General features: G+C 39.5%; 1 protein-coding gene across 5 annotated transcripts in view; it reads left to right on the forward strand.

The window, feature by feature from the left end:
- DPH6 (diphthamine biosynthesis 6) overlaps positions 1-11,935 on the forward strand; it is a 237,242-nt gene that overhangs the window by 85,011 nt on the left and 140,296 nt on the right. The gene's annotated exons all lie outside the window — the stretch shown is intronic.

The following is an 11,935-nucleotide window of genomic DNA, read 5'->3' on the forward strand; positions in this document are numbered from 1 at the left end:
CACTCAGCCTAGTTTTATTTTAAGGACTCTTCTTTCCTTGCCACTTTGTAAATGTATCTGCTCAGGGCTTCATTCTTCACCCTCTTTTTTCATTCTATGTTTTCACTGTTTTATCATATCTTTTCACATGGCTTTAACTGTCACTGGTATACACATTTATATTACCTGATTATACCTGTTTTTTTGAGCTCTATACCCAACTGTTTACTGGATACCTCTCAATGAATAACCTAAAGGCACATAAGATTCAGTGTCCAAATGGTACTCAACATCTTCCCCAAATCTGTGTATTTCCTATCAATCAATGTGAGTGCTCTCTAACAAGTGACCAAGCCAAACACTTGGGAGCATTCTGAGTTCCTTTCTCAGCCATATACCACCAAAATCTATTGATCATTCCTTATCAACATATAAATCTGTCCTCTTGTCATAACTTCTGCCTTGGTTTAGACGTTTTTCATTTCTTACTTAGATTCCTTTAGGGTTCCCTGCTTTTAACCTTAGACTTTACTGATCAGTACTCCTATATACTTAATGCCACTGAACTTTACACTTAAAACTTGTTAAAATGGTAAATGTTATATGCATTTTACCATAGTAAGAAAAGTAAATCCAATATTTATGTTATCATGCTTGTCTCAGTAAATCTTCCTTTCTTTTCTGTCAGAATGTAATCTAAATTCTTTACTGTGACCTATGGTACATAATGCTGTTAATGCTGTGGTTTCTGCCTGCCCTTTTATTGTTTTGTTTTGTTTGAGGCAGAGTTTTGCTCTGTTGCCCAGGTTGGAGTACGATGGTGTGGTCTTGGCTCACTGCAACCTCTGCCTCCGGGGTTCAAGTGATTCTCCTGCCTCTGCCTCGCAAGTAGCTGGGATTACAGGCACCTGCCACCATGCCCAGCTAATTTTTGTACTTTTAGCAGAGATGGGGTTTCACCTTGTTGGCCAGGCTGGTCTTGAACTCCTCTAACAACAGGTGCTCTGCCTGCCTTGACCTCCCAAAGTACTAGGATTACAGTTGTGAGTCACCATGCCCAGCCTCTGCCTGGCCTTTTAGTCTCATCTTCTGGTAACTCCCCACTTTTCACCAGCCTTAACCTTTCCACCATTCTTAACAGTTTTTTCCCCCTTATGCTTTTTCTATCAGTGCCCCATAACCTCTGATAATCCTGTCCATTGGGGTTACAGATTTGGTCCCTTAAATCTCTTTCTTCATGACTGTGTTCAAGCGTTAGCTCCTTAGTCTTGACCCCCACCCCAGAGACTTCCCTTGTTCTTACCGTGAAAGGGAGAATGGTAGATGAAGATGGAGAGGTAATGGGGGATCTGTCTTATTTTGAGTGAGATGTAACTATTGGAGGGTTTTGAGCAGGAAAAACAGTTAGCTTAAAAGCGTGGAAGAAGCACTATGAAGCAGGGGCTGGGATGATCTGTGACTCACTTGGGGTGATTGTTCCCTGCACAGATACTCAACTGCTGTTTAATTCTGTATCTCATTTATTATTGAGAAATCTGGGGCAAGTTATGCAGCTCTTCTTGACCTCATCTTCTATAAAATGAAGTTAATAAAAACTCTCTTGAAGAATTGTTAGTATGATAAAATGAGATAATGCATAGCATAAAGTGATAAGCACAATGCTTTGCAGATAGTTTCTTGATAAATTCAGTTTGGGTGAGTGACTGTTGAAGCAGAGTGAAATTTGAGAAATAGCCTTACTTGTATCTAATGAAATATTCTTTGAGAAATTGAGTTTTATGAACTATGAAGTTTATTTGATATTATTTTAATAGCCCGTGCCACTTAACAGTGTTTTGGTTAACAAAGAACCACATAAACGGTGTTGGTTCCATAGATAATGGAGCTGAAAAATTCCTATATCCTGTTGACATTATAGCCATCTTAATTTCATAGCACAACATTTTACTCATGTGTTTGTGGTGATACTGGTGTAAATAAATCTGCTACATTGAGTGTTTACTGTTATTTTTTAGCGTACTCCTACTTATAAAAAAGGATTAACTGTAAAACAGCCTAAGGCCAGTCCTTCCGATGTATTCCACAAGAAGGCCTTATTGTAGGAATGGTAGCTGCGTGCCAGTCATTACTCCTGAAGACCTTCCAGTGTGGAGGAGGAAGACAGTGTTACTGATAATGTTGAACCCTCTTAGGTTACTGCGTGTGCTTTGTCTTAGTTTTTTTGTTTGTTTTGTTTGTTTGTTTGAGATGAAGTCTCACTGTGTCACCTAGGCTGGAGTGCATGATCTCAGCTCACTGCAACCTCTGCTTCCCAGGTTCAAGTGATTGCCCTGTCTCAGTCTCCTGAGTAGCTAAAATTATAGGCACGTGCCACCACACCCAGCTAATTTTTGTATTTTTGGTAGAGACAGGGTTTCACCATGCTGGCCAGGCTAGTCTCAAACTCCTAACATCAAATGATCCACCTGCCTCGGCTTCCCAAAGTACTGGGATTACAGGCAAGAGCTACCACACCTGGCCTTGTGTCTTAGTTTTAAACAAAAAAGTTTAAAGAGTAAAAATAGGGAGGACTCAAGATGGCACTGTGAGAACAACCCAGGATTGAAGCTCTTGGTGCATGCGCGGAGAGGGTGAGTCAGGGCCGCATTTCCAGATGGATCTTTGTTGCCCACAGAACAGGGAAATTTCCAGGTATAAAAGAGACGCGGGATGCCAGGCAGAGGTTTTGGCTGGTGTAGCCAGCAGCTGGTGCGGCGGCAGCACGCGCTGTAGCACAGCGGTGCTGCACAGCGCTCCGCACAAAGCGCACTGGTCCGGGTGCCCTGTTGAACTGGCAACCTGAGACTTGAGAGGGCCAAACTTGAGACTGAACGCGACTTGGACAGTGAGCCAGCCCAGGAGGTTCCAGGAACACAGCATTTGGGGTAGCACAGTGCAACAAACAAAACGGCGATTCCAAACGCTCCCGGTGGAGAGGTTCCCTGAGAGCGCAGCTCCGTGGGGGAGGGGCGTCGGCCATTACCGAGGCAACCCGCCCCTACTGAGGTACACGCCCATTGCTGACGCGGCCTGCTGTTGCCAAGGCAACCCGCTACAACAGAGAGACTCCGCCGCAGGGTGTAGCCCATGGCAGCAGGGAGTAGCCCGCAGCAGAAGGGCAGAGCCTGCAGCAACAGGGCGAACCTCACACCATCAGGGTGGAGCCTCGGCAGGCAATAGTGACTAGACTGCCTCCTAGCTGGGCAGGACAGCACAACGGACACTCAAAAATAAAGCCCCAACCCCCCCAGACAGAGCATCTGAGAAAAAAAAGGGTTTTCTTATGAGTTCTGTTGCAGCAGAATTAAACATAGCAGCCTAACAGCCCTGAATGAACAACAGAGCTCACAGCTCAGCAATTGAGCTCCTATAAAGTACAAACTGGCTCCTCAAGTAGCTCCCTGACCCCTCTATATCCAAAAGACTGACATTTGGCAGGCATCATTCTGGGACAAAGATAGCAGAAAAAGAAACTGGTAGCATCCCTCACTGTTCCGCAGCTGCTAGAGGTGCACCCCAGACAAGCAGGGCCTGGAGTGGACATCAGCAGTCACACAGCGAAGGGGCTAGACTGGTAGAAGGAAAACCAAATAACAGAAATACTTCATCATCAACAATCTGGGTGTCTATTCAGAGACCCAACTGAAAAGTCAGCAACTACGCAGACGACAGGTGGATAAATCCACAAAGATAGGAAGAAACCAGCGCAAAAAAGAGGAAAACACCCAAAACCAGAACTACTCGCCTCCTAGAAAGGACCAAAACTCCTCACCAGCAAGGGAACAAAGTTGGATGGAGAATGACTGTGACAAAATGACGGAATTAGACTTCAGAAGGTGGATAATGAGAAACTTTTGTGAGCTAAAAGAACATGTTTCAAATCAATGCAAAGAAACTAAGAACCTTGAAAAAAGATATGAAAAAAGATTCGAGGAAATGATAACAAGAATGGATAACTTAGAGAGGAATATGAATGAATTGAAGGAGCTGAAAAACACAATACGAGAACTTCACGAAGCATGCACAAGTTTCAATAGCCGAATTGACCAAGCAGAAGAAAGTATATCAGAAGTCGAAGATCAACTCAATGAAATAAAACGAGAAACCAAGATCAGAGAAAAAAGTGCAAAAAGGAATGAACAAAGCCTCCAAGAAATGTGGGACTGTGTGAAGAGACCTAACCTACATTTGATAGGTGTACCAGACTGTGACGCAGAGAATGAATCCAAGCTGGAAAATACTCTTCAGGACATTATCCAGAAAAGTTTCCCCCACCTAGCAAGACAGGCCAACACTCAAATGCAGGAAATACAGAGAACACCACAAAGATATTCCGCAAGAAGAGCAACCCTAAGGCACATAATTGTCAGATTCAACAAGGTTGAAATAAAGGAGGAAATACTAAGGGCAGCCAGAGAGAAAGGTTGGGTCACCCACAAAGGGAAGCCCATCAGACTCACAGCAGATCTCTCGGCAGAAACACTACAAGCCAGAAGAGAGTGGGGGCCAATATTCAACATCCTTAAAGAAAAGAACTTTCAACCCAGAATTTCATATGCAGGCAAACTGAGCTTCAGAAGTGAAGGAAAAATAAAATCCTTTGCGAACAAGCAAGTACTCAGTGATTTTGTCACCACCAGGCCTGCTTTACAAGAGCTCCTGAAAGACGCACCACACATACAAAGGAACAACCAGTACCAGCCATTCCAAAATCACACTAAATGCTAAAGAGCATCCACATAATGAAGAATCTACAACAACTAACGGTCAAAACAGCCAGCTAGCATCAAAATGGCAGTATCAAATTCACACATAACAATATTAACCCTAAATGCAAATGGACTAAACGCACCAATCAAAAGACACAGACTGGCAAATTGGATAAAAATCCAAAACCCATCGGTGTGCTGTATCCAGGAAACCCATCTCACATGCAAGGATACACAAAGACTCAAAATAAAGGGATGGAGGAAGATTTACCAAGCAAATGGAAAGCAAAAAAAAGCAGGAGTTGCAATTCTCATCTCTGATAAAATAGACTTTAAAGCAACAAAGATCAAAAGAGACAAAGAAGGCCACTACATAATGGTAAAAGGATCGATACAACAAGAAGAGCTAACAATCCTAAACATATATGGACCCAATACAGGAGCACCCAGATACATAAGGCAATTTCTTAATGACCTACAAAAAGACTTAGACTCCCACACAATAATAGTGGGAGACTTTAGCACTCCACTGTCAATATTAGACAGGTCAACCAGACAGAAATTCAACAAGGATATCCAGGGCTTGAACTCAGACCTGGAGCAAGCAAACCTGATAGACATTTACAGAACTCTCCACCCCAAATCCACAGAATATACATTCTTCTCAGCACCACATCACACCTACTCAAAAATTGACCACATAATTGGAAGTAAAGCACTCCTCAGCAAATGCAAAACAACTGAAGTCATAACAAACAGCCTCTCAGACCATAGTGCAATCAAGTTAGAACTCAGAATTCAGAAACCGACCCAGAACCGCACAGCTTCATGGAAACTGAACAACTGGCTCTTGAATGTTGACTGGATAAGCAATGAAATGAAGGCAGAAAAAAGGAAGTTCTTTGAAACCAATGAGAACAACGACACAACATGCCAGAATCTCTGGGACACATTTAAAGCAGTCTCTAGAGGAAAGTATATAGCAATAAGTGCCCATATGAGGAGAATGGAGAGATCCAAAATTGACACCTTATCGTCAAAATTGAAAGAGCTAGAGGAGCAAGATCAAAAAAACTCAAAACCCAGCAGAAGACAAGAAATAACTAAGATCAGAGCTGAACTGAAGGAGATTGAGACACGAAAAACCCTTCAAAAAATCAATAAATCTAAGAGCTGGTTTTTTGAAAAGATCAACAAAATAGACAGACCACTAGCCAGATTGATTAAAAATAAAAGAGAGAACAACCAAATGGACGCAATAAAAAATGATAAAGGGGAAATCACCACTGATTCCACAGAAATTCAAACCATCATCAGAGAATATTACAAACAACTCTATGCACATAAACTAGTAAACCTGGAAGAAATGAGTAAATTCCTGGACTCCTGTGTCCTCCCAAGCCTAAAACAGGAGGAAGCTGAAACTATGAATAGACCAATAACAAGGTCTGACGTCAAGGCAGCAATTAAGAGCCTACCACACAAAAAAAGCCCAGGTTCAGACGGTTTCATAGCCGAATTCTACCAGACACACAAAGAGGAGCTGGTACCATTCCTTCTGAAACTATTCCAAATAATCCAAAAAGAGGGAATTCTTCCCAAATCATTTTATGAGACCAATATCATTCTGATACCAAAACCCAGCAGAGACCCAACAAGAAAAGAAAACATCAGGCCAATATCCATGATGAACATAGATGCAAAAATCTTCAATAAAATATTGGCAAGCCGATTGCAACAGCAAATCAAAAAACTTATTAATCATGATCAAGTAGGATTCATCCCGGGGATACAAGGCTGGTTGAACATACGCAAGTCAATAAACGTAATTCACCACATAAACAGAACCAAAAACAAAAACCACATGATCATCCCAATTGACTCAGAGAAGGCATTTGACAGAATTCAACAGCCCTTTATGCTAAAAACCCTCAATAAACTCGGTATCGATGGAACGTATCTCAAAGTAATAAAAGCTATTTATGACAAACCAACAGCCAATATCATACTGAATGGGCAAAAACTAGAAGCATTTTTTTTGAAATCCGGCACTAGGCAAGGATGCCCTCTTTCACCACTCCTATTCAATATAGTACTGGAAGTTCTAGCCATAGCAATCAGGCAAGAAAAAGAAATAAAGGGTATTCAAATAGGAAAGGTGGAAGCCAAATTGTCTCTATTTGCAGACGACATGATAGTATACCTAGAAGTCCCCATCACCTCAGCCCAAAAACTCCTGAAACTGATAAGCAACTTCGGCAAAGTCTCAGGATATAAAATCAATGTGCAAAAATCACAAGCATTCGTCTACACCAATAACAGACTTAAAGAAAGCCAAATCAAGAACGAACTGCCATTCACAGTTGCTACAAAAAGAATAAAATACCTAGGAATACAACTCACAAGGAATGTAAGGGACCTCTTCAAAGAAAACTACAAACCACTGCTCAACAAAATAAGAGAGGACACAAACAGATGGAGAACCATTCCATGTTGATGGTTAGGAAGAATTAATATCATGAAAATGGCTATACTGCCCAAAGCAATTTACAGAATCAACGCTATCCCCATCAAGCTACCATTGACTTTCTTCACAGAACTGGAAAAAACCACCTTGAACTTCATATGGAACCAAAAGAGAGCCCGCATAGGCAAGTCAATTCTAAGCAAAAAGAACACAGCGGGGGGCATTACACTACCGGATTTCAAACTATACTACAAGGCCACAGTAATCAAAACAGCATGGTACTGGTACCAAAACAGAAATATAGACAAATGGAACAAAACAGAGGCATCGGATGCAACACAACATATCTACAACCATACAATCTTTGATAAACCTGACAAAAACAAGCAATGGGGAAAGGATTTCCTGTTTAACAAATGGTGTTGGGAAAACTGGCTAGCCATGTGCAGAAAGCAGAAACTGTACTTCTTCTGACACCTTACACTAAAATTAACTCCAGATGGATTAAAGACTTAAACATAAGATCTGGCACCATAAAAACCCTAGAAGGAAGTCTAGGCAAAACCATCCAGGACATAGGAGTTGGCAAGGATTTCATTAACAAAACACCAAAAGCATTGGCAACAAAAGCCAAAATAGACAAATGGGACCTAATGAAACTCCACAACTTCTGCACGGCAAAAGAAACAGTCACTAGAGTGAATCGGCAACCAATAGAATGGGAAAAAATTTTAGCAGTTTACCCATCTGACAAAGGGCTGATATCCAGAATTTACAAAGAACTCAAACAGATTTACAGGAAAAAAACGAACAAGCCCATTCAAAATTGGGCAAAGGATATGAACAGACACTTTACAAAAGAAGACACATATGAGGCCAACAATCATATGAAAAAATGCTCATCGTCACTGGTCATCAGAGAGATGCAAATCAAAACCACATTGAGATACCATCTCATGCCAGTTAGAATGGCAATCATTAAAAAATCTGGAGACAACAGATGCTGGAGAGGATGTGGAGAAAAAGGAACACTTTTACACTGTTGGTGGGAGTGTAAATTAGTTCAACCGTTGTGGAAGACAGTGTGGCGATTCCTCAGGGACGTAGAGATAGAAATTCCATTTGACCCAGCAATCCCATTACTGGGTATATATCCAAAGGACTATAAATCGTTCTACTATAAGGACACATGCACACAAATGTTCATTGCAGCACTGTTTACAATAGCAAAGACCTGGAATCAACCCAAATGCCCAATGATGATAGACTGGATTGGATAAATGTGGCACATATACACCATGGAATATTATGCAGCAATCAAAAATGATGAGTTTGTGTCGTTTGTAGGGACATGGATGAATCTGGAGAGCATCATTCTCAGCAAACTGACCCAAGAACCGAAAATGAAATACCGCATATTCTCACTCATAGGCGGTGATGAAAAATGAGAACACATGGACACAGAGAGGGGAGTACTAAACACTGGGGTCTATTGGGGGGAAAAGGGGAGGGCCAGTGGGAGGGGGAGGTGGGGAGGGATAGCCTGGGGAGAAATGCCAAATGTGGGTGAAGGGGAGAAAGGAAGCAAAACACCCTGCCATGTGTGTACCTATGCAACTGTCTTGCATGTTCTGCACATGTACCCCAAAACCTAAAATGCAATAATAAATTTAAATAAATAAATAAAATAAAATGTTTTAAAATAGAAAAAAACTTTATAGAATAAGGAGATAGAGAAAATATTTTGTAAAAATATTTTATACAATTTATTTGTGTTTTACTCCAAATTTATTACAAAGAGGAAAAAAGTTTAACAGATTAAAAAGTTAATGAGTGACAAAGTAAAAAAGTTACAGTAAGCTGAGGTTAATTTATTATTTAAGGAAGAAGATTTTTTTGTAAATTTAGTGCACCTTAAGCCAAAAGTCTACAGTAGTGTACAGTAATGTCCAAGGCCTTTGTATTCACTCATCATTCACTCACTGATTCACCCAAAACAGCTTCCAGTCCTCTAAGTTCCAATCATGGTAAGTGCCCTATAAAGGTATATCATTTTTATCTTTTTAATTGTATTTTTACTGTACTTTTTCTATGTTTAGATAAGTTTAGATACCCAAATATTTACTATTGTTACAGTTCCCTGCAGTATTCAGTACAGTAATATGCTGTACAGGTTTATAGCCTAGGAGTAATAGGTTATACTGTGTAGCTGAGGTGTGTTGTAGGCTATACCATCTAGATTTATATCAATGCACTCTGTGATGTTCAATGATGAAACAGCATAATGACTCATTTCTTAGAATGTATGCTTGTTGTTAAATATCTTATAACTGTGTACATTTCAATATGGTCCTATTATTGCAAATGAAATTTTACGTAAACGATTTTTTTTTTGTAGTGGTGGCTTAAGTATAGATTTTTGAATATTATAGTCCTTTTAATATAAGTTGCATTTTAAAGTTATCTCAAACTAATCAAAGGACATTTCCTTAGCAGCTTAGAAAATGAGTTCAGAAAGCAGCTTCTTAAGGGGTTAAACACTACCAAACTGATGTGCTTAGAAAGGAATACTTCTTGAGTGTGTTACTTTATATTCCTAATAAGCAATTAGGAGAGTAAGGGATTGAACCATCTAATTCTTTCTTTATTTTTGTTGCTTGCTATTGTTTAGGCATTTCACAGAAGTCCTCAAAATATCGCCTTTTATTTATTTATTTTTATTTAATTGTTATATTTTTGAGACAGAACCTTGTTCTGCTGCCTAGGTTAGTGGTCCAGTGGCAGGATCACTACTTAACTCAATCTTTCAGGCTTAGGCAGTCCTACCACCACAGCCTCCAAAGTAGCTGGGTGTAAAGGTGTGAGCCACCCTGGCCCCCCTTATCTTTTTAGCAAAATGGTTGCTTCAGAAACTCAAGGAAAATAAACAACTGTAGTGCAGACTTCCATTTATTTTCATATGTAGGTTGAATTTAATCTGGGATGACTTCAGACTATTGCAACTATCATAGAGACTTAGAAGTAAAATAACAATAGTTTTGAATGGAAATAACTAACAAATTATTATGCCCTTTTGCAATTTCTTGGTCATTTTATTTTCAGCCTTAACAACTTTTTCCCCTCTTTAATGAAAGCCCATGATGGGAGATAATAATACTACAAATTAGTGACCTAATATTATGTCATGAGCTCACTGTTTAATGGGAGAGCTCCAGATGGTGATCATTTTTCATTTTATAAATTTTTTATTGGTGATTTTGAGAAAAAACAAGGTTTTTTTAACTAGTCCAGCAATATTTTAATTAGATGCCTGAATATATTACTTGAAATTCTAAGTGTCACTTTTACAATTATTTAAGATAATATTCATTTCTTTGGTTATTTTTATTGGGGTAGACTTGTGTAAATCTACCAAAGTGAAAAATTGAAGGTTTAAGGAAAAAGCAGCTAATGCTATACTTGCCATATAAATTTCTCGCTTAGTTTTCCAGGCCCTAGAACATTGTTGGCATTCACAATTGTTTATTTAATAATGTCATATTACCAGAAGTCCAAATATTGCCCTCATATCTATAATGCAAGGGTGCTTTTTTTTTTTTTTTTGAGACGGAGCTTCACTCTCGTTACCCAGGTTGGAGTGCAATGACGCGATCTCGGCTCACCGCAACCTCTGCCTCCTGTATTCAGGCAATTCTCCTGCCTCAGCCTCCTGAGTAGTTGGGACTACAGGCACACGCCACCATGCCCAGCCAATATTTTGTATTTTTAGTAGAGACGGGGTTTCACCATGTTGACCAGGATGGTCTCGATCTGTTGACCTCGTGATCCACCTGCCTCGGAATGTTAGAATGCCTTTCAGATGGAAAATGCTTTGAATTCAGAAGATCATTTTTTTTCATTAACAGAATAATACTGGTAATTGAGGCATTTTTCAAAGGAAATAATATCCCAAATAAATGCAATTTGCATATCTTGTTATCTTTGGAATAAGTAGACCTTGTTGTCATTTGTAAGAACAGTTTGTTTTCAACTTACCTGTTGGCTCTGTGAGCCAACATTTCTATATTGAGACAAGTGGATATTGAGTCAACAGTCTAATTTGGGTCTAGATTTCTACCTTTAATCCCTTATTCTAAACTTGTAATCATCACTATGACCATATGGCTGAATACCTTCATCATCTCGAACTCTGTAATTTTATATAGTCAACATCATTCAGTTATAAATATTTATTGAATATTGTACCAGGTACTTTTCTAGAGCTGAGATTACAGTAGGAACAGGACCAAGTACCATCATGGAGCTGAGACAGACGTTTTAAAAATAAATATTTAATTTTTTAAAAATGATAGAATTTTAGGTAGTACTGTGAAGAAAGTAAAGCCAGGGCTTCTTTGAAGAACTGGCAGCATATATGTCTTTCCTTCAAAGGTTTATTTTTTCTGTTAATCGTGACTGCAGCTTTCTCCTAAATGGTCACAATCAAGTAGTAGAGACCAAAGGGGAAGAAAATAGAAATTAAAGATAATGGCCTAAGCTAAACAGTGATAGTTTCACTTGTGTCAGAGAGCTCCCGTGGTTAAGCAATGTGCCAGCCTATTTAGGGTCCAGTGTTTGTCTCTAGCTTCTCAGTTACTAACATTATTATCTTTAATTTCTATTTTCTTCCGCTTTGGTCTCTACTACTTGATTAGCTTTTGGTTGTCTTAATGACAAAAATGTAATTTAATATGAATTAAAA

Source organism: Callithrix jacchus, chromosome 8 (genome assembly GCF_049354715.1).
Source record: "Callithrix jacchus isolate 240 chromosome 8, calJac240_pri, whole genome shotgun sequence".
NCBI classification, from domain to species: domain Eukaryota; kingdom Metazoa; phylum Chordata; class Mammalia; order Primates; family Cebidae; genus Callithrix; species Callithrix jacchus.